The following is a 25454-nucleotide window of genomic DNA, read 5'->3' on the forward strand; positions in this document are numbered from 1 at the left end:
AGTATTATTATTATTATTATTATGTATTTATATAGCGCTGACATCTTCTGCAGCGCTGTAAAGAGTATAAATAGTCTTGTCACTTACTGTCCCTCAAAGGAGTTCACAATCTAGTCTCTACCATAGTCATATGTCTATGTATGTATTGTGTATTGCATGAATATTTTTAGTCTAGGGCCAATTTAGGGGGAAGCCAATTAACTTATCTGTATGTTTTTGGGATGTGAGAGGAAACCAGAGTGCCCGGAGGAACCCCACACAGACAGCGGGAGAACATAGAAACTCCTTGCAGATGTTGACCTGGCTGGAATTCGAAGCGGGGAGCCAGCGTTGCAAGGCGAGAGCGCTAACCACTACGCCACCATGCTGCCCAGTATATGGCGATCTGTTGAACACCAGAAAAATTCCACTATTCCTGCAGAATACTTTCTAGTGATATGTTGAATGCCATATTTATAAAAGTGCCAATTCAATTAACCTCTTCCCGACTGTCTAACAATAGGCGTCGGGAAGGTGGCAGCCCTAAGACCACCTAACGCCGAAAGGTGTCCTGGTCCTGGGGCGGGGTTTTGCAGGGGATTGCACGTGGCGATGCTCCGCTCCATCATTAGTCTACCAGTGGCAATCGCTTCTAGCAGACTGTTATTGACATTGTACAGTGATGCGATCAACGGCAGCGCTTTACTGGGGACAGCCGTGACACTCGACTGTCCCTTGGAGAGGCTCAGAGAGCAATCATCTCTCGTAGGCCGATGCCTATGAGAGCTTATCACTGTGATTAGCTGTCGGGGGGAGGGAGGATCCATTTTTTTTTAAAAGGATGATTTAAATCAAAATTAAATAACAAACCAATTAATAAAAAAAAAAACTAAAACTACCAGCAGCAATCAGAGCCCACCAACAGAAATCTCTGTTGGTGGGCAGAAAAGGGGGAGGGATTAATTTGTGTGCTCGGTTGTGTGGCTCTGCAGCGAGCCATTAAAGTTGCAGAGCACTCATTTGTAAAAAAAATAGTCTGGTCACTGGAGGGGCGTAAGCCTGCGGTCCTTAAGTGGTTAAATGACTGCTACCTTTGTAAGAGATCACCATTTTGCAGGATTTCCACTTTACAGTCCAAACATCAGCAATTTTGGGCCAGACAGCTTTGCTTTAAAGGGTACCTGAGATGGCCCTAATGCGTTTATTTATACCTACCTGGGGCTTCTTCCAGCCCCATGAGGTTTGTGGGCTTTCGTCGCTGTCCCCTCCATCCCCTTCATTCACTAGATATCCTCGCTGGTCATCTGGCTAGCTGCGCTCTTCTGCGGGCGTAGTGCCACTTGCTGTATACACATCACCCTGCATGAGTTTCCTGAGGAGCCTGTCTCTCTTCTTCTCCTGAAATAGGAGCTTCACATGGCAGCAAACAGATTTTGCCTGCAAGAAAATCTAACCTTGATAAAGGGGTCCTACGTGGCTCCGAAATGTTGGCCCTATGCTTTTACATGGAACCAATAAAGATATTTCTTTAGATGTGCTGGGTCTTTACCTATTATGCAGTAAGGCTGCTTGCACACCAAGATGTTACAGGCGCACGTTAGTGCGCCTGTAACGCTCCCCCAACGCACAGCAATGTAACACAAGTGGGCTGTTCACACAGCCCACGTTGCGTTACATGTAACGCTGCATGTTCTCCGCAAAGTGCAGCATGCTACGGCGTTGGAGCGGCTATAGCCGCGTTAGACTGTTTGCACATGCGCAATGGGGGGCGGAGAGAAGGCGGGGAGAGCCAGCTACAGTAGCCGCGCACATGGCTACTTAATATTCACTGCACTGGCGGGCGCTGATTGGCCGGCGGGACCACGTGATGCGGAGTGTCTCGCTCCGCATCACGTGGACCCGCTGGCCAATCAGCGCCACTCTGTAAGACATTATAGGAATCGAGCCGCCTAACGCGGCTCACTCTACCGTCGGCTCTTGCAGCACCATACGTTGTGTTAGGTGCACGTTATGCGACCTTAACGTAGAACCTAACGCAACGTCTTGGTGTGCAAGTAGCCTAATTCTGGAAAGATCTTATTATAAGATTATTACATTTAATTGAATACCAGACCCAACCAACCAAGTAAAAGAGTAAAAGACCAAGTCATTTGCATACTGCGCACACAAGCAGATTTTCAAACTGCACAATATGGCTGCATTCAAAACAAGTACATTCAAACACACGTGGCCAACTGCAGGATAGAAGCCCAATCAGTAGTCGGATCGGGCAAAATACCTGTTATCAGTCACTCATATAGTCATTTGTCAAGCGTATATACGCCCAACTATCGTCCAACAGACTAAGTTTGGACGATAGTTGGGTGGGAAAGTTGCACTTGCGTACAAGCTAAGCCTTACAATCTCCCGACTTTAGGAGACAAGGGTTCACATGCAATTCACATTATTCTCCTGAGTTTTCTCCTGGGTGATATTTTCACACCTTGTTATAAAATGCCTTTAAAACCAACAGCAAGCAAGAAAATATTCAAAATCGTTTTTACAGTACTTTTTCAACTACTTTTTGGCACTTTTTCAATTGTAAAATGCTTAAAGTTATTTTAAAGATAATATGAAAATTATCTCTTAGGAGATAACTCAGGAGAAAAAGTGAATTACATATGGGCCAAGATCTTATACTAACGTTCTTTCATTGATTGATCAATACATATACTCCAATAGTTGCAACATAGCCTGCAACCCCTTATTGACATATTTGCACAGTATTAGAAAACTAGTTGAATTGTTTAAAAGCATTTTTTGTAGTGCTGTTTTCAAACTCATTAAGCAAATAAGCAATAAGTAGCCAATCAATTTTGTCTAGAGAGTGACCAGTAGACAGGTCTACTGAGCTTCCTCTGAGCATGTGGCCCTGCGTCTACATTAGCAAAGGAAAATATGGCCTCTGTCCTGATTTACCTTTAAATTATACATAACTGTCAAAAACAAGAGTTTCCTTGACTTTCTCATCTGATTGAAAACTGCACTTTTTGCTGCAAAAATTGTCTTCATTTTTGTTCAAGAGCCCATCTGTACTAGGCCTTCCTAGCTAACCTCTACTCATCTATCACCCTGTTCTGTGCATCATGTCATGAGTTCCCCCATGTGCACTTTGTACTGATTCATAGACTTCCTGTGACTACTCAGTGCCATCGTGTAACATTTAATCCAGACAGACTTGTGCATTGTGACCTGTGAGGGTTCTGGCATTGTTGCACAACTCCTGATACATAGGCCCCAAGGAGCTTAAAGAATGCAGAAAACAGAGCATCTGTCCTTAATTATTGCATTCAGAATTACAAAGAAAATACTTGACTGCTAGTAAAATAACCCCAGTGCACAACTACTTCAGTCCTTTGATGTCATCTAATGAGCAGATTGGAAAGATTGTATTCACTTCAGTCACATTAATGCTTTTAACTTCGCTCCTTAATTATCTTAAGAACATATTTTATTTAGAGGTATACAGACTCCCTGCCCAGATTCCCACAATGCTTAAAGTATGTTATTAGAAGGCAAGATCTAGTCATTGTTCTTGGGTGAGCTCTTGGCCAGCAAGTGGAAACATTTGAAGTACATAAAAAAGTGATTGAGTTCAAGTGTGGATTGGTATATCCCGCTAATTATATTATATACTATTCTATCAAAGATCTATAGAAAGCAAAGTGTTTGGGCACAGCCCCTTGCATCAGTCCTTAGACAGTCAAATGAATGTACATGAACTACATGAACTAACAAGCAGTTACGGGAATTCTAAAGTGAGAGGAAAATGGAGGCTGCCATGTTCATTCCTTTATAAACAATGCTAGTTGCCTGACTGTAGGCATATAATAAAGGTTCCTGTTATAACAGTTATAATGAAGTTATTGTTTAGTAAAATGAGTGCCAGCATATGCTGTAAAAAATTGTTTATAATACTGATATTCAACTATTTCCCACTGTAACCTCTACTTTTGCATTTAGTAAAATGGGCAACAGTAAAAGTGATAAAATATCATTCAATTTACTGATATTGTACAACTTCATTCATACACTCACACTTTACCCAAAGGGGCTAAAGCCAATATGTACTGAAATTGGTTACGGTTGATAACCTGAACCTCATAGATGAAAGGGTACACAAGTCTGTGCAACCCCCATGTCTGAAATACTAATTCTAAAAACACATAAAAGACTCATATGTTATCATGCAATCAATGGTGTGGTAAGATAGTGTGAGGGAAAAGGGTCTTTGCTGATCCCCCCACCTGATAGTTAGTGGGGTGTAGCTATCTCTTCCCTACACACTCCACAAACTATGATTTGAGTACTGTATATAAGTCGAAGTATTAATGGTACCTATACTGGTCTTATAATAGAAGGCTAGGATCCGCAATAAACACACTATACAGTAATAACGCGGTGCATGTGTCCGAGGAAAATTTGTATTGTAGCCAAATAGAGACCCCATAGGGGTCAAACAGTATAGGTAACACTCCTTCACGGAAGGTGTACGGGGGTGTAATCACAAAAGGACAAGAAAAGGGTGCATACAGTGTATATACAATAATAAGGTGCCACTCAACAATTGTTTCACCCCTGTAGCGGGGCGTCATCACTCAGGAGAACTTAGTGCACAAATCATAATACAAATACAGAATCCCCCCACCAACCGATAGAACTTCCCCCAGCTCTGATCTGGGCTGTTCGATGGGGGAAACAGCACCCTTCACTGTCGGACGGTGCCTAACCTTAACCCCACCTGGTGGTGCCTAACGTCAACCCCCTCTCCTCTGTTGGTGTCAAACCTTAACACCCTCCTCCCGCCCTTTGGTGCTAGCCTTAACACCTCCCCTGGAGGTGCCTGACCTTAACCATCCCTGGAGGGCACCTAACCTTAATCCCCTGTTTCATTTGTGTGATATAAATTAATATATGATTGTTTATGGTTTTATGTACCATAGAATAAAAAAAAATGATAATTATGGCATCAAAACTTTTTTTTTTACTTATGAGTGAAACATGATAATTTGTAAGCTGCTTTATAGTGGTGCAAAAAGATGAAATGTAATCTACTTTTTCTAAGAAAGCATACGGAACAGTTTTAGAAACAATTATACAGTTTTAGAAGTGATTAGTTCTTAAATAATGGGTTATTGTAATCAATAAAGTTGGCATGGAAATGAAAGTTGAAGATAACAAGCGATATCGTTGTTTTATATTTACGCATGCCCTTTTTATACAGTTGGTGCCAATAGAGAAAAGATTTTCATTGATGTGAATGGGGCGCCCTTCTTAATAGGTGCCATTATTATGTGTTACACTCCACAGCCCACTCACACCCAGAGCTGTGTGCACACTACTGCTGTTGCCTCATTAAGTTGCAGGCACAGAACCACTTCAATGCATTATTATTCCACTGTATTCTGATAGTGCTATTCAGAGCAGGGACAAGGTCCTCCAGCACCCAAGGCTGAGACACCAAAGTGCGCCCCTCCATCCCTTCCACCCCAGCCGACACACACTAATTGCTATTAGACTAAGAGCCGCCACAGGGCCCACAACCTCCCCAACACCTTAATATCTAGTTATCTGGCGTGTAGTCACTGCTATGTATCCCCTTTTCTTATTTCTTTCTGCTTCAAACACAATTAGGAATGACAGCTGAATGAATTGTGCGCCCCCTCCTACACTGCGCCCTGAGGCTGGAGCCTCTCCAGCCTATGCCTCGGCCCGGCCCTGCGTATCTCTCTGTGTGAAACACTCCACAGCCCACTGACACCCAGAGCTGTGCATAATGTGATTTCTGCCCATTAGGGTTTAAAACCTGACTTTGCGTCAACTCTGTAATTTTTGGTGAGACTTTTGGCATGGATCCCCCTCTGGCATGGCTCTATCCAGGTGTTAGACCCCCTTTTCATCACTTTTGTGGCCAGAAAAAGTCTTGAAGGTTTTAAAATGTACCTGCCCATTGAAGTGTATGGTGGTTTGCCTGATTCACCTGTTTGCAAACATTTTGCGGAAGTTTGTGTTCACCGTCCGCGAACGCAAAATTCTATGTTCGTGATATCTCTATCCGAGCATTGATTTTTTTGCATTTAAAAAAAATGAACCTCCACATTAAGCAGGTTTATAATGGTTCATGCTGTTGGGGGTGCAGGAGTTGGGGGAGCACCATTATTTACCTAAGGAGTGCTAATACATGTGCCATCTTCATCTCCTGCCTGCAGCTCATTGGATACAGCACCTACATTTGTATTTTCCAGCAGGGGTCACATGGACGCAGAGATGCATGCCAGCATTATGGGGAGGTTTGTTTTTTAAAATGCAAAAAAATCAGTGCTTGGATCCCTTTCAAGTTTTCCAGACAGAGCTTCAGCACAAAAAGTCTGGCAATCATCATTGTTTATTCAGGAAGAAGGTGAAAGCCTCCATATTCCTCTCATGGCAGGTTCCCTTTAAAGGGGCACTATAGTGAAACATTGTAAAAATTTAAAATATGTGCAAACATAGACAAATAAGAAGTACATTTCTTTCAGAGTAAAATGAGCCATAAATAACTTTTCTCCTACGTTGCTGTCACATACAGTAAGTTGTAGAAATCTGACATAAGAGACCAGTTTTGGGCTAGTCCATCACTTCATAGGGGATTCTCAGCAAGGCTTTTATTCTTTATAAAGATATTCCCTAAAAAGGATTTAAACGATGATGCTGGCCAGCTTCCCTGCTCGCTACACAGTTTTTTGGCAGTTGGACAGAGGAACTGCCATTCACTAAGTGCTTTTGAAAATAAATAAATCCCTGAGAATCCCCCCATGAAGAGATGGACTAGTTCAAAGCCTGTCACTTCTGTCAGATTTCTACTACCTACTGTAAGTGACAGCAAAATAGGAGAAAAGTAATTTATGGCTCATTTTACTCTGGAAAAAATGTACTTCTTAATCGTTTATGCTTACACATAAATAGTGCCCCTTTAAGAAAAAAACGTAGGTATGGATTACCCACTAGGCCAGTGTTTCTCAAACTTGTCCTTGTGACTCCCCAATGGTGCATGTTTTGCAGACAACCTCACCTCAAGTGGATTCCATGTAGCTGACATACTAATTACCCCACCTGTGCATAGGAGAGGTTGCCTGCAAAACATGCACCGTTGGGGAGTCACGAGGACAGGTTTGAGAAACACTGCCCTAGGTTATGAAGACATGTGCCTACAGGTGCCATCAATACAGGCTAGTGGTTCAACAGTTGAAGGGACAACACCACATTGGAGAAAGCGAACTTCAACAAATGTTCGTGAACATGCGAATCGCCATAGACTTCAATGGGCAGGTGCATTTTAAAAGCTACAGGGACTGTTTCTGGCCACAAAAGTGATGGAAAAGTTGTTTCAAGGGGTCTAACACCTGGACTGTGGCATGCCGGAGGGGGATCCATGCCAAAAGTCCCACCAAAAATTACAGAGATGATGCAGAGTCAGGTTTTAATCACCAACGAGCAGAAATCACAGTACATTCCTACAAATAATGCAGTCAGGGACGGATCTAGGGGGGGGGGGCAAGCGGGTATCTTGCCCCAGGCACAGTTTGTTGAATTCTTAAAAAAGGGGCAAAATTTGGATGGGGAATGGCAGTTTAGACGCCAAAACCTGACCTTGCCCCAGGCGCAACTTGGTCTAGATCCGTTCCTGCATGCAGTGGAGTGGTACTGTGCCTGCAACTTAATGTGGCTACAATAGCAGTAGTGTGCACAGTTATGGGTGTCAGTGGACTGTGGAGGGTCATACACAAAATAAAAAACAGGAGACCGATGTACTAGCCCTCAAAAGGACTGTTTGGGGAGCTTTCAACAAGTAGTCAGTAAGAAACAAGAACACAGGCCTAGCTAATGCTTTCCCTACCTTTCTGCAGCAAGTCTGACCCTGCTCTCACTAACAGAAGCCAGTAGAGAATGAATCCAATATGGCCACTGCAACTGCTTTTTAATAGGGGGTGGAAGTTCAGTATCACTGGATCACTGAACCGCACAAATCAGCACTTCATGTAACCCTGCAGTAGAGTGCAGTGAAAGGGTCATATGCTTAGTCCTTACCCCATTCAGTGAGCTACTCGCTGCTTGATGGGAAGTACCATCATTTTCGTAATATAACACCCACTTTTTTCTCCCCCCAAAATAGGAAGAAAAATCTGATACAAACCATTGACCCACCACGATGTTGAGGACTCCCTGTATTGTTCCCATGTCCGCCTCTGCTCACCCGTGTATAGATAAAAGCAGTGGGAGCTTGTCTCTCACCTCATCTATAGGAGCCTGCGGCAATCAGAGACCTCTCCCTCACTGCTTCCCCTGTAATGATGCAATCAGCAGAAGCCGGCACTAGGGGAGCAGTGAGGAAGAAGAGGTCTCTGATCACTGCGGGCTCCAATGGATGAGGTGAGAGATGCGCTGCCATTACTGTTATCTATACTTGTGTGAGCGGAGGAGGACGGGGGGAGCAGAGGACACAGGAGGACAAATGGGGGACACAGGAGGAAACATGGAGGACACAGAAGGACACAAGGGGGGCAGAGGACACAAGGGGAGCTAAGGACACAAGAAGGACAGAAGACACAAGGCGAACAAGGACACAATAGGGGTGCAGAGGAGACAAGGGGGCGGGGGACACAGGAGGGCACAAGAGGGACACATAGGGACACAGGAGGACATGTAGAGGACATAATAGCTGGGTGGAGAATGTCTACAAGATGACCCTGGACCATAGACGCACCAGGTTTAATATTTTTTTCCCCTGTTTTTTGTCCTTTAAACCTAGGTATGTCCTATAGTCTAGAGCATCTTATATTCTGAAAAAATACAGTACATCCCTTAGATTTCCGTCAGTCCGCACATGCACAATGCGTTTCACTGCGTTCCATCGTTTACATTTAATGCGTCGCCTTAGACTTCCATTTCTGCATAATCCATACGGTAGGCACAGATCATGCAGTAATGCACAGATGAATGTGTGACGAGTTTGCATCTGTTTGAATACCTCCAGTGCAGAGTAATAGCATCACGTGAGTATGAAAGTCTTCATAGACTTTCATTGCTCTTGTGACAGATGTAACACGGGATGTGTAAATGGACCCTTAAAGTGAACCTGAGGCCAGAGTGATATAGATGCTGCCATATTTATTTCCTTTTAAGCAATACCAGTTGCCTGGCTGTCTCTATGATCATATGCCTCTAATACTTTTAGCCATACACCCTGAATAAACATATGCAGATCAGGTGTTTTTAAAAATATCTTCAGAACTGACAAGATTAGCTGCATGATTAGGGCCAGATTTACAACTCAGAGGTCTGTAGGCACAGGTGTCTTGGGACCCTAAACTCTGCCCCTGAAAACAAGCCAAATCCCCAAGTAAAAATATTCTGAACTCTAATGCCTACCTTATGTCACTAACTGTCCTTAGAACCTTACACTCTAATCACAGTCTCATATCATCCCTAGTGATATGAGACAAGGATTAGTGTGTAAGTGCCTGAGGTCAGTGATCTGAGGAGAAGGGGCCGCCTCTCCTACATAAGGTGCCTGTAGGCACGTTCCTACAGTGCCTTATAGAAAATCTGGCCCTGTGCATGACGTTTGTGGTGTTATTCAGACACTACTGCAGTTAAACAGATCAGCAGGACTGGCAGGCAACTGGTATTGTGGAGATAATTATGGCAGCCTACATGTCATTCACTACCTAACTTTGTCTAGTTAGGTAGTGAATGACATTTTCAATTAAAACAAATATATATTCTTTCTAAATTATTTCCTGTTACTATTCAAAACGAATTTAAAAATAAGTAGATAAATATAAATCTGCAGTTGGGCCCCAGGGACAGAAGAAGTAAGGAAAATGTCTACGATAGGTATACAGGCAGTCAGGTAGCAGTAAAATCCAAAAGAGGTTCTGATCTCTTTTCACACTATCCATTTGTAAAATCTAGTTTTGTCTGGAGCTGGACTTTAGACACATAGTAAGACTGGCAGCACAATGTGCCTAATGCAGGTGATCTTCCTTCAAAGAACAGGAACCTCTCTGAGAATGACAAGAACATTTTCTTATACAGTGCTATATAATTGGATGCTTATGCAGGCAGAGGTCAAAATATCAGAAAATCTTATTGAATGTGTGCCGAAAGGTCATTTCAGGAGTCTGTTGTAATGTAGGTGACATTACAGGTGTGTACTATATGTCCTCTGTTCTGTTATCAGACTTGTTGTAACAGACGTATTCTGTTACATAGCAAATCCGTCCCCTCTAATGGTATTTTCTGTCTTTCGCTTGTCATCTAGTTTTGATTAGGACAAATCATGTATAATTATAGCCTTTACTTTAATCCCTATTTGTCAGCATCAATCTGTTGATAATGCAACATTTAATGATGTGTATTCGGATTTGGTGACACAGAATAGGGTGATCTCTATCTGATATCGATTTAGTTTTTCCAGGTGGCGTTTACCACAGAGCACAGCACTATGAGGCATTGTAGCCCAGGGGTCAGTAAAATATTCAGCAACCAGTGTCAAGTGACATTAATATTATAAAGAAACAAGCTTATACCTTACCAGTGTTCCATCTATAACAGATTGCTAATGTTCACCTGTTTTTTTTTTTTGTTTGTTTGTTTTTGTTTTTTTGTAAAGCATTTCTGCATTCATTACAACTAGAAATTCCAGCTGCACTTAAATCATTTGTTTTAGATTTAGTAGAAAAAAGTCTAATCTCTTTTTTGTTTTCATTGTTATCCTTATTAACACAGAGAATAATGATTCATAGAGACACTCATTATGTGTCACCCATAACAATCATTAGTGGTTGTTTTGTGTGACAGCTTTAAAGAAAGCCTGTAAGGAAAAAAGTGCCCCTATGGGGTATTTACCTCAGGAGGAGGAAGTCTCTGGATCCTAATGAACCATCCCTCTCCTACTTGGCCAGCCAGATCCTGTGCTGGGACCACCAGATTGAAAAATACAATAACAAACCAATCACCACTGCACGCATGCACACTACCATCTCTCCGCTTGGGCTCCGGGTAAAGATGAGCGTAATGAAGTAATTACGATTTCGCGAAATTTCGCGTAATTAGTGTAATTACGTTTATGGGCGTAAGTACATAATCGTAATGAAGAAGGATTTCGTGAAATTTCGCGTAAGCGTAATTTTCGCGTAATTTTCGCATTGCAACGGGTATTACGAAATTAATGCGTATGGTCATGCTCCCGAAGCGGAAAAGTTGACGCATGTATCAATGTTAGGTAGCCGCCGACTTTAAGGGTTAATAGCAAAGCCCCCTTAAATGCTAAGAGCCTCAAATTTGGAGAATATATTAAGGAGATCAGGAGGAATAAGAGGAAAATTTTTTTTTTCAAAAAGACCTTATAGTTTTTGAGAAAATCGATGTTAAAGTTTCAAAGGAAAAATGTAAACATTTAAAAACCCGCCGACTTTAACGGTTAATAGCAAAGCCTGCTTAAAGTTTAGGAACACCAAATTCCCAGGGTATATTAAGGGGATCAGTGGGAATAAGAGGAAAAAATTTTTTTTCAAAAAGACCTTATAGTTTTTGAGAAAATCGATTTTTAAGTTTCAAGGGCGAAAATGTCTTTTAAATGCAGAAAATGTCAGGTTTTTTTGCACAGGTAACAATAGTGTATTATTTTCATAGATTCCCCCAAGTGGGAAGAGTTTTACTTACTTCGTTCTGAGTGTGGGAAATATTAAAAAAAAACGACGTGGGGTCCCCCCTCCCAGACCTCTTTAACCCCTTGTCCCCCATGCAGGCTGGGATAGCCAGAATGCGGAGCACCGGCCGCGTGGGGCTCCGCACCCTGACTATACCAGCCCGCATGGTCCATGGATTGGGGGGTCTCGGAAGGGGAGGGGCAGCCAAGCTTTCCCCTACCCCTCCGAGCCCTTGTCCAATCCAAGGACAAGGGGCTCTTCTCAACCTCCGATGGGCGGTGGAGGTGGAGGCCGCGATTTCCTGGGGGGAAGGTTCATGGTGGAATCTGGGAGTCCCCTTTAAAAAGGGGTCCCCCAGATGCCCACCCCCCCTCCCAGGAGAAATGAGTATAGAGGTACTTGTACCCCTTACCCATTTCCTTTAAGAGTTAAAAGTAAATAAACACACAAACACTTAGAAAAAGTATTTTAATTGAACAAAAAACATAACCACGAAAAAAGTCCTTTAATATTCTTAATTAACCATTAATACTTACCTGTCCCTTTAAATAAATGATCCCTCGAAATAGCCTCGGAAATGTTCTATCAGTTACAATGTAACAAAGTTATTACAATGTAACAACTTTGTTACATTGTAACTACGCCGCACCCCACGTCACTCCCTGCCGCCGCATACGCGTCTGCGCTGCACACATTCCCGACAGAGCTCTGAGCTATATAGCTCAGAGCTCTGAGAAGCATCTTTGTATTTTGGCTCCAAGGAGCCCCATTGGTCCTTAGCAGACCAATGGGGTTCCTTCAAATCAAAAGGAACCCCATTGGTCTGCTAAGGACCAATGGGGCTCCTTGGAGCCAAAATACAAAGATGCTTCTCAGAGCTCTGAGCTATATAGCTCAGAGCTCTGTAGGGTCCATGTGGGTGACATGTGGGAGAGGCGGGGAGGGCAGCGGGAGCTGTGGGGACTTAGCGTCCTGCACGGACCCGACAGAGCTCTGAGCTATATAGCTCAGAGCTCTGAGAAGCATCTTTGTATTTTGGCTCCAAGGAGCCCCATTGGTCCTTAGCAGACCAATGGGGTTCCTTTTGATTTGAAGGAACCCCATTGGTCTGCTAAGGACCAATGGGGCTCCTTGGAGCCAAAATACAAAGATGCTTCTCAGAGCTCTGAGCTATATAGCTCTGAGCTCTGTCGGGAATGTGTGCAGCGCAGACGCGTATGCGGCGGCGGCGAGTGATGTAGGGTGCGGCGTAGTTACAATGTAACAAAGTTGTTACATTGTAATAACTTTGTTACATTGTAACTGATAGAACATTTCCGAGGCTATTTCGAGGGATCATTTATTTAAAGGGACAGGTAAGTATTAATGGTTAATTAAGAATATTAAAGGACTTTTTTCGTGGTTATGTTTTTTGTTCAATTAAAATACTTTTTCTAAGTGTTTGTGTGTTTATTTACTTTTAACTCTTAAAGGAAATGGGTAAGGGGTACAAGTACCTCTATACTCATTTCTCCTGGGAGGGGGGGTGGGCATCTGGGGGACCCCTTTTTAAAGGGGACTCCCAGATTCCACCATGAACCTCCCCCCCAGGAAATCGCGGCCTCCACCTCCACCGCCCATCGGAGGTGGAGAAGAGCCCCTTGTCCTTGGATTGGACAAGGGCTCGGAGGGGTAGGGGAAAGCTTGGCTGCCCCTCCCCTTCCGAGACCCCCCAATCCATGGACCATGCGGGCTGGTATAGTCAGGGTGCGGAGCCCCACGCGGCCGGTGCTCCGCATTCTGGCTATCCCAGCCTGCATGGGGGACAAGGGGTTAAAGAGGTCTGGGAGGGGGGACCCCACGTCTTTTTTTTTTATATTTCCCACACTCAGAACGAAGTAAGTAAAACTCTTCCCACTTGGGGGAATCTATGAAAATAATACACTATTGTTACCTGTGCAAAAAAAAAATGACATTTTCTGCATTTAAAAGACATTTTCGCTCTTGAAACTTAAAAATCGATTTTCTCAAAAACTATAAGGTCTTTTTGAAAAAAAATTTTTTCCTCTTATTCCCACTGATCCCCTTAATATACCCTGGGAATTTGGTGTTCCTAAACTTTAAGCAGGCTTTGCTATTAACCGTTAAAGTTGGCGGGTTTTTAAATGTTTACATTTTTCCTTAGAAACTTTAACATCGATTTTCTCAAAAACTATAAGGTCTTTTTGAAAAAAAAATTGTTCCTCTTATTCCTCCTGATCTCCTTAATATATACTCCAAATTTGAGGCTCTTAGCATTTAAGGGGGCTTTGCTATTAACCCTTAAAGTCGGCGGCTTTTTTATATTATACGGAGCGTTACGGTTTAACGCGAAATTACGGTAGCGTTTAATGCGAAATTACGGCATGAACGAAACGCGAAATTACGCGTTGAAAATTACGCTTACGGTATTTTCAATTACGATTTTAATGGCAATTACGCTACTGTAATTTCGCATCGTAATCGCAAATTTCGCATGCGTAATTTTAGTAATGCGAAATTACGAAAATTTCAGCTCAACTCTAGCTCCGGGTGTAAATAGCTGAGCCCGACTGGGTTGGCTCTACTGTGCAGATACGAGGCTTCTTCTCCTGGGCAGTAGAGTGAACCTGATCAGTCTTGGCTATTTCCTCTGGAGCCCCAACGTAGAGCCACTAGTGCACATGCGCTCATGGCAACAAGCTAGTGTGCATGCGCAGATGCAAACAATCTTTGGGGGTTCCAGCACTGGATCTCCTCTACTAAGGAGGAGGAGGAAGGGGGAAGCCTCTTTAGTATCCAGAGAATTCCCCTCCCAAGGTAAGTACCTCCCTGGGGAACTTTTTTTCCTAACAGGTACATTAGCGTTCCTATTTCTTTGTGTTCCCTATTCTCTCCCCTTCTATTGTTGGTAATAAATTCCATAGGCATTACATTTTTATTCATATAGCAATATATTGTGCTTTGTAATAGACATGTCATGACTCCATTGTTTCCTTTCCGTTCAAACTAAATACACACACTGGTTTAAACTGGGCTGATAAGGATTAAGGACCACCTCGGGAATGAGAGGAGCCCCATACATGCATGCCCAATTTTTATTATTCTCCTACTCACCATTCCAGCCAGAAGCTACTACATTTTGCACCACACGGTTTCCCTCCTCCTCTCTCCATAGTAGAGATGGCCCGAACGGTTCGACCGTGGACCAATTCGCGCGAACCTTGGTGGTTCACGTTTGCGGTGAAATGTAAACTGTATGTGAGTTTGACCCGCCCCCTATAATACATCTTCAGGGTCAACTTTGACCCTCTACATTACAGTCAGCAGACACAGGGTAGCCAATCAGGCTACACTCCCTCCTGGAGCCCCCCCCTTATAAAAGGCAGGCAGTGTCAGCCTTTTCACACACTCGTGTGGCTGCAGTAATCAGAGAAGGGAGAGAACCTGCTGTATTGACATAGGGAAAGCTTAGTTAGGCTCTTGTGTTAGGCTTGTTAGGTTGCTCCTTGCTGATACTTATTGCCAGTGGTGTAGCTACAAACCTCTGGGCCCCGATGTGGAATCTGGATGTGGCCCCCCCCCGGCAACAACAGCCCCCCCCGGCAACAACAGCCCCCCTCCCCCGGCAACACCCGACGCACACACATATCCGAATCCCTATAGCCAGCTATAGGTCCCCCCAGTATAGTTAGCCAGGCATAGGTAAGCCAGTATAGTTGCCCCCAGTATAGGTTAGCCAGGTAGGTGCCTCCAGCATAGGTAGCCAGTATAGTTGCCCCCAGTATAGGTTAGATAGGCAGGCGCCACCGGTATAAGTTAGATAAGTTAGACAGGTGCCCCCAGTACAGGTTAGCTAGGTGGGTGCCTCTAATATAGGTAGCCAGAATAGTTGCCCCAGCATAGGTTAGATAGGTAGGTACCCCCAGTATAGGTTAGTTAGGTAGGTGCCTCCAATATAGGTAGCCAGTATAGTTGCCACCTGTATAGGCTAGCTAGGTGCCCCAGTATAGGTTAGATAGGTAGGTGCCCCCCAGTATAGGTTAGATAGGTAGGGGCCCCCCAGTATAGGTTATATTAGGTAGCTGCCCCCCAGTATAGATTAGATGAGGTAGGTGCCCCCCAGTATAAGGTTAGATGAGGTAGGTGCCCCCCAGTATAAGGTTAGATGAGGTAGGTGCCCCCCAGTATAGGTTAGATGAGGTAGGTGCCCCCCAGTATAGGTTAGATTAGGTAGCTGCCCCCCAGTATAGGTTAGATAGGTAGGTGCCCCCCAGTATAGGTTAGGTGAGGTAGGTGCCCCCCAGTATAAGGTTAGATGAGGTAGGTGCCCCCCAGTATAAGGTTAGATGAGGTAGGTGCCCCCCAGTATAGGTTAGATGAGGTAGGTGCCCCCCAGTATAGGTTAGATTAGGTAGCTGCCCCCCAGTATAGGTTAGATAGGTAGGTGCCCCCCAGTATAGGTTAGATGAGGTAGGTGCCCCCCAGTATAAGGTTAGATGAGGTAGGTGCCCCCCAGTATAGGTTAGATTAGGTAGCTGCCCCCCAGTATAGGTTATATTAGGTAGCTGCCCCCCAGTATAGGTTAGATGAGGTAGGTGCCCCCCAGTATAAGGTTAGATGAGGTAGGTGCCCCCCAGTATAGGTTAGATTAGGTAGGTGCCCCCCAGTATAAGGTTAGATTAGGTAGGTGCCCCCCAGTATAAGGTTAGATTAGGTAGGTGCCCCCCAGTATAGGTTAGATTAGGTAGCTGCCCCCAGTATAGGTTAGATTAGGTAGCTGCCTCCAGTATAGGATAGATTAGGTAGCTACCCCCCAGGATAGATTAGGTAGCTGCCCCCCAGGATAGATTAGGTAGCTGCCCCCCAGGATAGATTAGGTAGGTAGCTGCCCCCCAGGAAAGATTAGGTAGGTAGCTGCCCCCCCAGGAAAGATTAGGTAGGTAGCTGCCCCCCCAGGAAAGATTAGGTAGGTAGCTGCCCCCGCTTTGCCCCCACATAATGGAGGGGGGGGGGGCTAGAGCCGCGGGGAGGGCAGCCCGACCTCTCCCTCCCTTCCTCTCCCCGGGCCCCCCTCCCTCAGATGCAGAGTGAGTGCGCACGGAAGCGCTGTAGGCAGAACTCACCTCCGTCCCTGGTTCCAATCGCCGCTGGTCTCCTCCCGCTCTGCATAGATGCTGTTACACACGCAGCTTCCTGTTTAGCCGGAAGCAGCATGTGTAACAGCATCTATGCAGAGAGGAGATCAGCGGCGAGTGGAACCAGGGAGGTGAGTTCTGCCTACAGCGCTTCCATGCGCGCTCACTCTGCATCTGAGGGGGGGGGGGGGGGGGGCGGGGAGAGGAAGGGAGGGAGAGGTCTGGCTGCCCTCGCTGCGGCTGCCCCCCTCCCAATAGCGCGCACAGGCCTCACGGCCCTCCAAACGAACATGGGCCCCCCGGGCCCCTCCCCGCCTCTTCAGGAGCCGGGCCCGGTCACCAAGGTGACTGTTGCGACCCCGGCCCCTACGCCACTGCTTATTGTTAAAAAGCACTCCTCATCCTTAACAGCTCTTTTGAGAGCTAATGTTGTTCTTGTGATCTATTTTTTTTTGTGTGTGTGTGTCCCACAGGCACTTGTGTTGCATATACAGCCCTGTCAGTCAATCGCAGCTACTGGACCTTGGCCCTTTGGTAATTCCTACTGTGCCACTGCCAGGCCCAGCACATTCAGTGACTACCTGTGTGTGTGACAGCTGCGCATTTGTAATACGAATCCCTGCATACCTGTTCAGTAGTGCACCTACCTACGTGACTGCAAGCAGTGTTATATTATATACCAGTCAGTCACTGCACCTATTCACAGTACCTGTGTGTGTGACAGTTGCACATTTGTAATGCTAATCACTGCATATCTACCTGTTCAGTGCACCTACCTATGTGAGCGCACGCAGTGTTATAATGAATATCAGTCACTGCACCTTTTCACAGTACCTGTGTGTGTGACAGCTGCACATTTGTAATACCAATCACTGCATACCTACCTGTTCAGTGCACCTACCTACGTGAGTGCACACAGTGTTATATACCACCAGTCACTGCACCTGTTCACAGTACCTGTGTCTGTGACAGCTGCACATTTTTAATACAAATCACTGCATACCTACCTGTTCAGTGCACATACCTACATAAGCGCAAGCAGTGTTATATTATATACCAGTCACTGCACCTGTTCATGGCACCTGTGTGTGTGTGACAGCTGCATATTTGTAATATTAGTCAATGCATAATTGTTCACAGTACCTGTGTGAGTGCACGCTGTGTAATATACCAGTCCATGCATACCCGTTAACTGCACCTGTGTGACAGCTGCACATTGAATTGTAATACCAGTCACCGCATACCTTTCACTGCACCTGTGTGACTGCACATTGTATTAATCAAGTCAGTGCATACCTTTTACTTCAACACCCCCCCCCCCATTTTGGACATAACAATAGGCAGAGGCAGAGCCAGGGGCAGACCCAGTGGAAGGCCACCCGGAAGGTCTGTTCGAGGTCATGCTGACGTGATTTTGTGCGGCCCATGGATGCCTGGTCTGCCAAGCACAATCATGGAAGGTACATTACTTACACAGCCTATTGGGTCAACCTGGTAACCGCTGGCAAGCAGGGAGTACGTGGCTGTGTAGCGGACCTAGTTGTAACACCTCCACGGCTTGCAGGCGGGCCTGCTGCCACCTCCTCTCCTCCTGCTACATCCTCTTCGCTGTCATCCTCCTCCTCCTCCTCCTTGGCTCAGTGGCAGTTCAACTCTACTGGTGCTGTGATCTCCTCCCCAGCTACACAGCCCCAGCTTCCCAGGGCCTATGCTGCATGCCAGGTACGACGGTGTCACACCATCTAAGACATGTCTTGTCTCAAAGCGGAGAGTCACACTGGAGCAGCTCTCCTGGCTGATCTGAACAAACAGGTGGATCAGTGGCTGAACCCGCACCAACTGGAGATCGGGAGCGTGGTGTGTGACAACGGCAGCAATCCCATTTTGGCTTTGAATTGGGAAAGTTGGCACGTACCCTGCATGGCACATGTGCTGAATGTAATAAATCAGAGATTTGTGTCTAAGTACCCAGGCTTACAGGACGTCCTGAAGCAGTCCAAGAAGGTGTGTGGGCATTTCAGGTGGTCTTACACAGCCATGGCACGCTTTGCCGATATTCAGCGGAGAAACAACTTGCTGGTGAGACGCTTGATTTGTGATAGCCCGACTCGCTGGAATTCAGCGCTCCTGATGTTCAAACGCCTGCTACAACAGGAGAAAACCATCAAACAGTATCTCTACAACTACAGTCAAAGGACATGCTCTGGGAAGATGGGTATGTTCTGACCGAAGTACTGCACACTGATGTGAAATGCCTGCAGGCTCATGCGGCCATTTGAGGAAGTGACAAACCTGGTGAGTCACAGTGAAGGTGCCATCAGCGACTTGATCCCATATGATTTCTTCCTGGAGCATGCCGTGCGTAGAGTGGTGGATCAAGCTGTGGAGGAGCGTGAACAGGAGGAAGAGTTGTAGGATCAATTCTCAGCAGAAGCAGATGATTCCTCAACACCTGCGGCAGCACAGAGGGGGGAGGAGATGGAGAAAGACTCGTGTGGGGAAGAGGAGTCAGATGATGAGGTAGGTGTTTTTTTTTGAAGGAGGAGGAGGCGGAAGAACAACCTCAGCAGGCATCGCAGGGGGCTTGTGCTGCTCAACTTTCCCGTGGTATTGTTCGTGGCTGGGGGGAGGAGGAGAACTTACCAGACATCACTGAGGAAAAACAAGAGGAGATGATAGTACGTCTGCATCCAAATTTGTGCAGATGACGGCTTTCATGCAGTGCAGCCTGTTGAGGGACACCCATATAAAACACTCAAGGGGAATGAGCTGTACTGGGTGGCCACACTACTAGATCCTCGGAATATATAGCGCAAAGTGGTGGCGATGTTTCTAAATCACCAGAAGGCAGAAAGGATGCAGCACTTGCAGAACAAGCTATCAACTATGCTTTACAGTGCGTTTAAGGATGATGTCACAGCACAACGGAATAAAGGTACCACTAATTTAGCCAGTAATCCTTCTCTCATGTCCACACAGGCAAGGACAAGGACGCTCTAGCAATCTCATGGTGATGTCGGACATGCAGACATTCCTTAGTCCAACATCTCCCCTTAGCCCTTCCGGATTCACCCTCCACCAACGCCTGGACCGGCAGGTATCGGACTACCTGGCCTTAAGTGTGGATGTAGACACTGTGAGCAGCGATGAACCCCTGGACTACTGGGTGCGCAGGCTTGACCTGTGTCCAGAGCTGTCCCAATTTTCCATCCAACATCTGTCTTGCCCTGCCTCAAGTGTCCTGTCAGAAAGGACCTTCAGCGCAGCGCAGCTGGAGGCATTGTCACTGAGAAGCAGGGCCGGGACAAGGTCCACCACCAACAGAGGCTGGGCTGCCCAAGTGCGCCCCCCCCTCAAGTGCGCCCCCCCCATTTAATGTAACAATAAATAATGCACAAATACAGTATTTTTCCGCCAGTCGGTAGCTCCTGCACATGTGCATTAGCAATTTTTATAAATGGCAGATATGGCAAACGCCCCCGGGAGTGCATTGAGTTGGCCCACTGCTGGCCAGAGAGTCTGGGACCCGCGCCGCGGGCACAGCACAGGAGGTCTCCAGGGGGCTGCAAGAAGCCCCAGGTAAGTTCAGCTCAAATTTCCTTTAAAGTAGTTATCAGGCACATATTACATGAAAAGCTTTACTCACCTGGGGCTTTCTCCAACCCCTAGCAGCCGACTGTCCCAAGCTGTCACCTCCACTCCCCGCCGCTGTCTCCATGCTCGGTGCGGAAGGTGCAAACTGCCACTGTCAATCATGCCCACGTTGTATGAGGCTTACTGTAAGCCGCGTACAACGTGGGCTTCATTAACAGCGGCGGGTTCACGCATGCGCAGTGCGGATGACCTCGGGGTCGGCTTCCGCACCAAGCACAGAGACCGGGAGAGCGGAGGTGACAGTGTAGAACAGTCGGCTGCTGGGGGCTGGAAAAAGCCCCAGGTGAGTAAAGCTTTTTTTAAAATATTTGCCTGATAACTACTTTAAGGCATGCAGCATAATTCTGGCCACATGTGTTTATAGGTGTAGAATGAATGATATACTATATCCACAAACTCATTCTGCACCTATATACACAGGTGACAGACACTATGCTGCTTGCTTGCAGGCAGATCTCTTAGCAATAGCAAACAACTAGGCAGTCAGTCAGGATACTATTCTATTCCTCACTCAGACTCAGTCACTCACTATCTATCATCTATGTGACACACACTGAAGCTGACTTACTGTCTCTTCATTCACAGCACTGACTAACTAACTTACTTTATTATTATGGCTGCGGCAGGTGCAGTCCATTCCCCATTACGCAGCAGCAGCCAGAAGCCAGCCCAGCCAGAGAAGAGAAGACGCCTGCGAGGGACGTTACTGACGTCCCTGTCACGTGACTGTCGTCATGATGACTGAGGAAAGGGGGCGGACGCGGACTCAGCAAGCAGAAACCGTCCGTGACTGACCACATCAATCAAGTGAAGGGGCGGGCCACCACGGGCGGGACTCACGCGAGAGCCACTAAGCGTCAGCTACAGTGAACATGGATTGGGCTTACGAGTGAGCTGCACGCTGGCTATAACATCGGCTCTTGAGAGCGGGGGGCGGTGCAGGCAGCTTTGTGGCCATGGCAACTGTACATTCTCTCAGAGGGAGAGAGTGTACACAGAGACATTCTCGCCGCTGACACCCGCGGCCGGTACATTGCAGGGCGGGCGGGCGTGCAGGCACGGATCCGATCATCTGAAGTGCGCTCATGATTTATTTGATTGACAGGCGCCCAGAGGCTGTAGCCTCGCCAGCCTATGTGTCGGCCCGGCTCTGCTGAGAAGAGAAGTTGCCAAAGTGTTCAGTACCTCACCTTTATCAAAATGAATGAGGCATGGATCCCGGAGGGCTACTGCCCACCCGAAGACTAAGTCAGTTCCCACACACAGCATTTCTGCCTGCACGGCGTATGGCTGGCTGCCTGCCCCAAGACTAAGTCACTCCCCACACAGCATCTCTGACTGCAGGCCGCTTGACTGCCTTCTCCGCAACCACTAACAGGGTTCAGGACTCCAGGCGGATTCCTGAATTTTTAAAGGGGAACTGAAGAGAGAGGTATATGGAGGCTGTCATGTTTATTTCCTTTTAATCAATACCAGTTGCCTGGCAGCCCTGCTGGTCTATTTCTCTGCAGTAGTATCTGAATAAAACCAGAAACAAGCATGCAGCTAGTTTTGTCAGATCAGACTTTAAAGTCTGAACCACTGAAACACCTGATCTGCTGCATGCTTGTTCAGGGGCTATGGCTAATAGTATTAGAGGCAAAGGATCAGCAGGGCTGCCAGGCAACTGGTATTGCTTAAAATGAAATAAACATGACGGCCTCCATATACCTCTCTCTTCAGTTCCCCTTTAAGGCCGCTGCTAGCAGCGGCTGCTATAATAACTTTTCTGGTGCGTGTACATGCCTGTCTACTTTTTCTGGCTGCACTGCAGCTGCGACAACAAAACAAAAGACATGTACATGTGTGAATTCCCCTTCGTGATCATTACCTTGCCGCGGTGCAGGGGCTTGCGCATCACAATGAAGCAATGACTAACGGCTATATGAGTGTGTCGGGGGGGGCACACCCAAGATAATAAGGTCGTTGCTTCATAGTGGACAGACCAAATTCGATCAGCTGGACAGTCACTGTTCTGTCATTGAGCTAACTCAGCCCGGCGACCATATGGGCTGGAAAGCCGCCATCACCTGCACTCTCTTCATGGTGTGCACCAGTCCAGCACAGCCGTCACTACACAAACAGCTGTGTGCGGTGCGTTACACAGTAAGTTTGGTCTGTCAGTTTGAAGCAGTACACTAATTACACTACCTAATTGATGTATACACATGCAAGATGTTTTAAAGCACTTTAGGTCTCCAATTTAGCATTCAATGTGATTTCTGCCCTTAAAACGCTGCTGTGCGTCAAATCCAGACTTTTCCCCGGGACTTTTAGCATGTATGCCACTCCATCATGCAGAAACGCAGATGTTAGTCCCCTTGAAACATCTTTTCCATCATTTTTGTGGCCAGCATAAATGTTTCTAGTTTTCAAAGTTCGCCTCCCCATTGAAGTCTATTGCGGTTCAAAAAGTTTGCGCAAACCGAACTCTTTGCGGAAGTTCGCGTTCGGGGTTCGCGAACCGAAAATCGGAGGTTCGAGCCATCTCTACCCCTAGTAACAGGCACATTGCTAACCTCCAAGCCCTGAGGAAATGCTGAGGATATCCCCATAGACACTAGCTCTGTGCTAAAGGAATGTGAGGAGAGGCAGTGGGAAGTTAGAGCCTGCTCATACAGTTGGAGCGTGGTGCACACAGTTTAGCCCTACTGCCAGCTGCAGTGGAGTACAGTGTGGTATGGCCCCATTCAGTACATAGAACTCCAGTATGTAAAACTGCACAAGCGATAATAATAATATAACACTGTACCAGTTGCACAAACCCTAGACAGCTCAAAGTACACTTCTTTTTGGTAAAAATATATTGTATGAGGGTCATCTGGAAAGTAACAGCCGTTTTCAATTACTCAAATAAGGAAATTATTTTATTTTGTTCATTTTGGCACACTATTTTCTGATTATTCTCCACATAATCGCCTCCTTTAAAGAAAACCTGAACTGAAAATTAAAAGTCAAAATAAACATGCACAAGTCATACTTACCTCCCGTGTACTCTACTTATCAATCTCTTTCTCCTCTCCTGCGTCCTGTTCGTCCACTGTGATCAATTAAATTTTCTGTCCTCCATTTTGAAAATGGCCGTTACTCCAAAACAGCTTTCTGGTCAGCACACAGTTAAACTGTAACATCACCACTTGAGCCATAGGGAAACATGGACACATCAGTTCTCCTCTCAGCTGTAACTGACAGCAACTGATATATTTCAGTTCTGACAAAATGTTGTCAGAACTAGGAGTGGTCATTGTCAGAAGAAAATGGTGAGCTTCTGAGAGGAACTGATGGCAATGTAACTATGTAATGTTCATTTGAAGTTACCTCATGTGTTTATTTTAAATAATTTTACTCAGTACAGGTTCTCTTTAAGCATTTACTGTATTATATCTTTTTACAAGTGTTTCAAACCCTTTTTTGTAGTAGCATCATGCTCTTTACCTAGAAGTAGCATGATGTGATGGAGGGACTTGCTCCTGAACAAATAGTCGCCATCAGCATTCAGCAGTCATGTAAAAAGTGGTGCGGGGTTTGAAGAGGTTAACCTGACAGATGTAAGTTAAATTATGTAGAAATAATCTTTTGTGTGGCAGATAAAAGCAAACAGCGGTTCATGTTAATGCTGATGTAAAAAATGTAACTGTTTTTCTGCAGTTACATGACAAGTGGTTCAGGGAGAGAAGAGGATAACCTGACAGATATAAGTTAAAGCGGAATATAACCCTGCATTTCAACTTTGCTCTAAAACATTATTAACAGCATATTATATGCAACCAGCATTTTTTTTTTACTAGACCAGCATTGGAAGGGTTACACACAGAGCTTTTATGTTCCGTGGAGAGAAATACAGATGCATCCGAAGTTTAGATACATTTAAGTAAACACAATGTAACAAGTGAGGAATGTGACTCACTCTCTCTCTGTGTCCGGGAGCTCCTGCACAGTCAAAGTGTGAGTCACATTCCACACTTGTTACATTGTGTTTACTTAAATGTATCTATCTAAACTTCGGATGCGTCTGCATTTCTCTCCACGGAACTTTAAAGCTCTGTGTGTAACCCTTCCAATGCTGGTCTAGTAAAAAAAAATGCTGGATGCATATAATATGCTGTAAATAATGTTTTAGAGCAAAGTTGAAATGCAGGGTTATATTCCGCTTCACATTATTCAGAAAGAATGCCTTGGTGGTAGATAGAAGCACACATCTGCTACTTTCTGGATGACCCTCAACATTTGCATGTAGAAAACACACTTTTGAGCCCTGCAATTATTTTGGATGCATACATATCCTTAAAGAAAACCTGTGATAGCAATTAAATAGATAAACTGGTGGCAAAGCTGCATACAAGGCATTTATAACACCAACCCCTTAGTTTTTCCCTTGGCAGGGAACTGAACTTAATAGAGTTCTACACTGCAACAACCATCTTGTTGGCATATTTCTCTAGCAGACCACTTCCTTTCTCTCCTGCCTTTTTGCCCTTAGAATATAAGTAGGCTTGTCCGTCCTTAACCACCGTGCTCAAACTATTTTCCTGAACTGGTGGCCGCTGACCGAGAACCTTCTTTATATTCTCTTACTCCTTTACAAAAGTATCACATACAAAGCATGCCACAGTGCTAGCAAAAAAAGTTACATTAAATCATTTAATTTAATGATTAACAAGCATCAGCAGCGCAAACAGGTCACAATGTAGTAGAATGTAACCCTGTATTTTCAGATGGTCTGCCAGAATCTGGCCTCTAGCTAATGATTCATTTGCCTTTAATTGCACAGACACCCCAGCTCTCAAGTCACATAAGAGCCAATGGAAAGTGCTGCTGGGCTCACCTACGTTTGCAGACTTTATAGAGCTACCTAAAGCCAACAGCCAAATCCTTGAATTCAGTATCCAATTAAATACACAGTTTGAAAGACTTT

The 25454-nt window shown here is 45.5% G+C and overlaps 1 protein-coding gene across 4 annotated transcripts in view; it reads left to right on the top strand.

Moving 5' to 3' along the window:
- Positions 1-25454, top strand: part of CACNA2D3 (calcium voltage-gated channel auxiliary subunit alpha2delta 3) — a 1137695-nt gene that overhangs the window by 839371 nt on the left and 272870 nt on the right. The window lies entirely within an intron of this gene.

This window comes from Hyperolius riggenbachi, chromosome 9 (assembly GCF_040937935.1).
Source record: "Hyperolius riggenbachi isolate aHypRig1 chromosome 9, aHypRig1.pri, whole genome shotgun sequence".
NCBI classification, from domain to species: Eukaryota; Metazoa; Chordata; class Amphibia; order Anura; family Hyperoliidae; genus Hyperolius; species Hyperolius riggenbachi.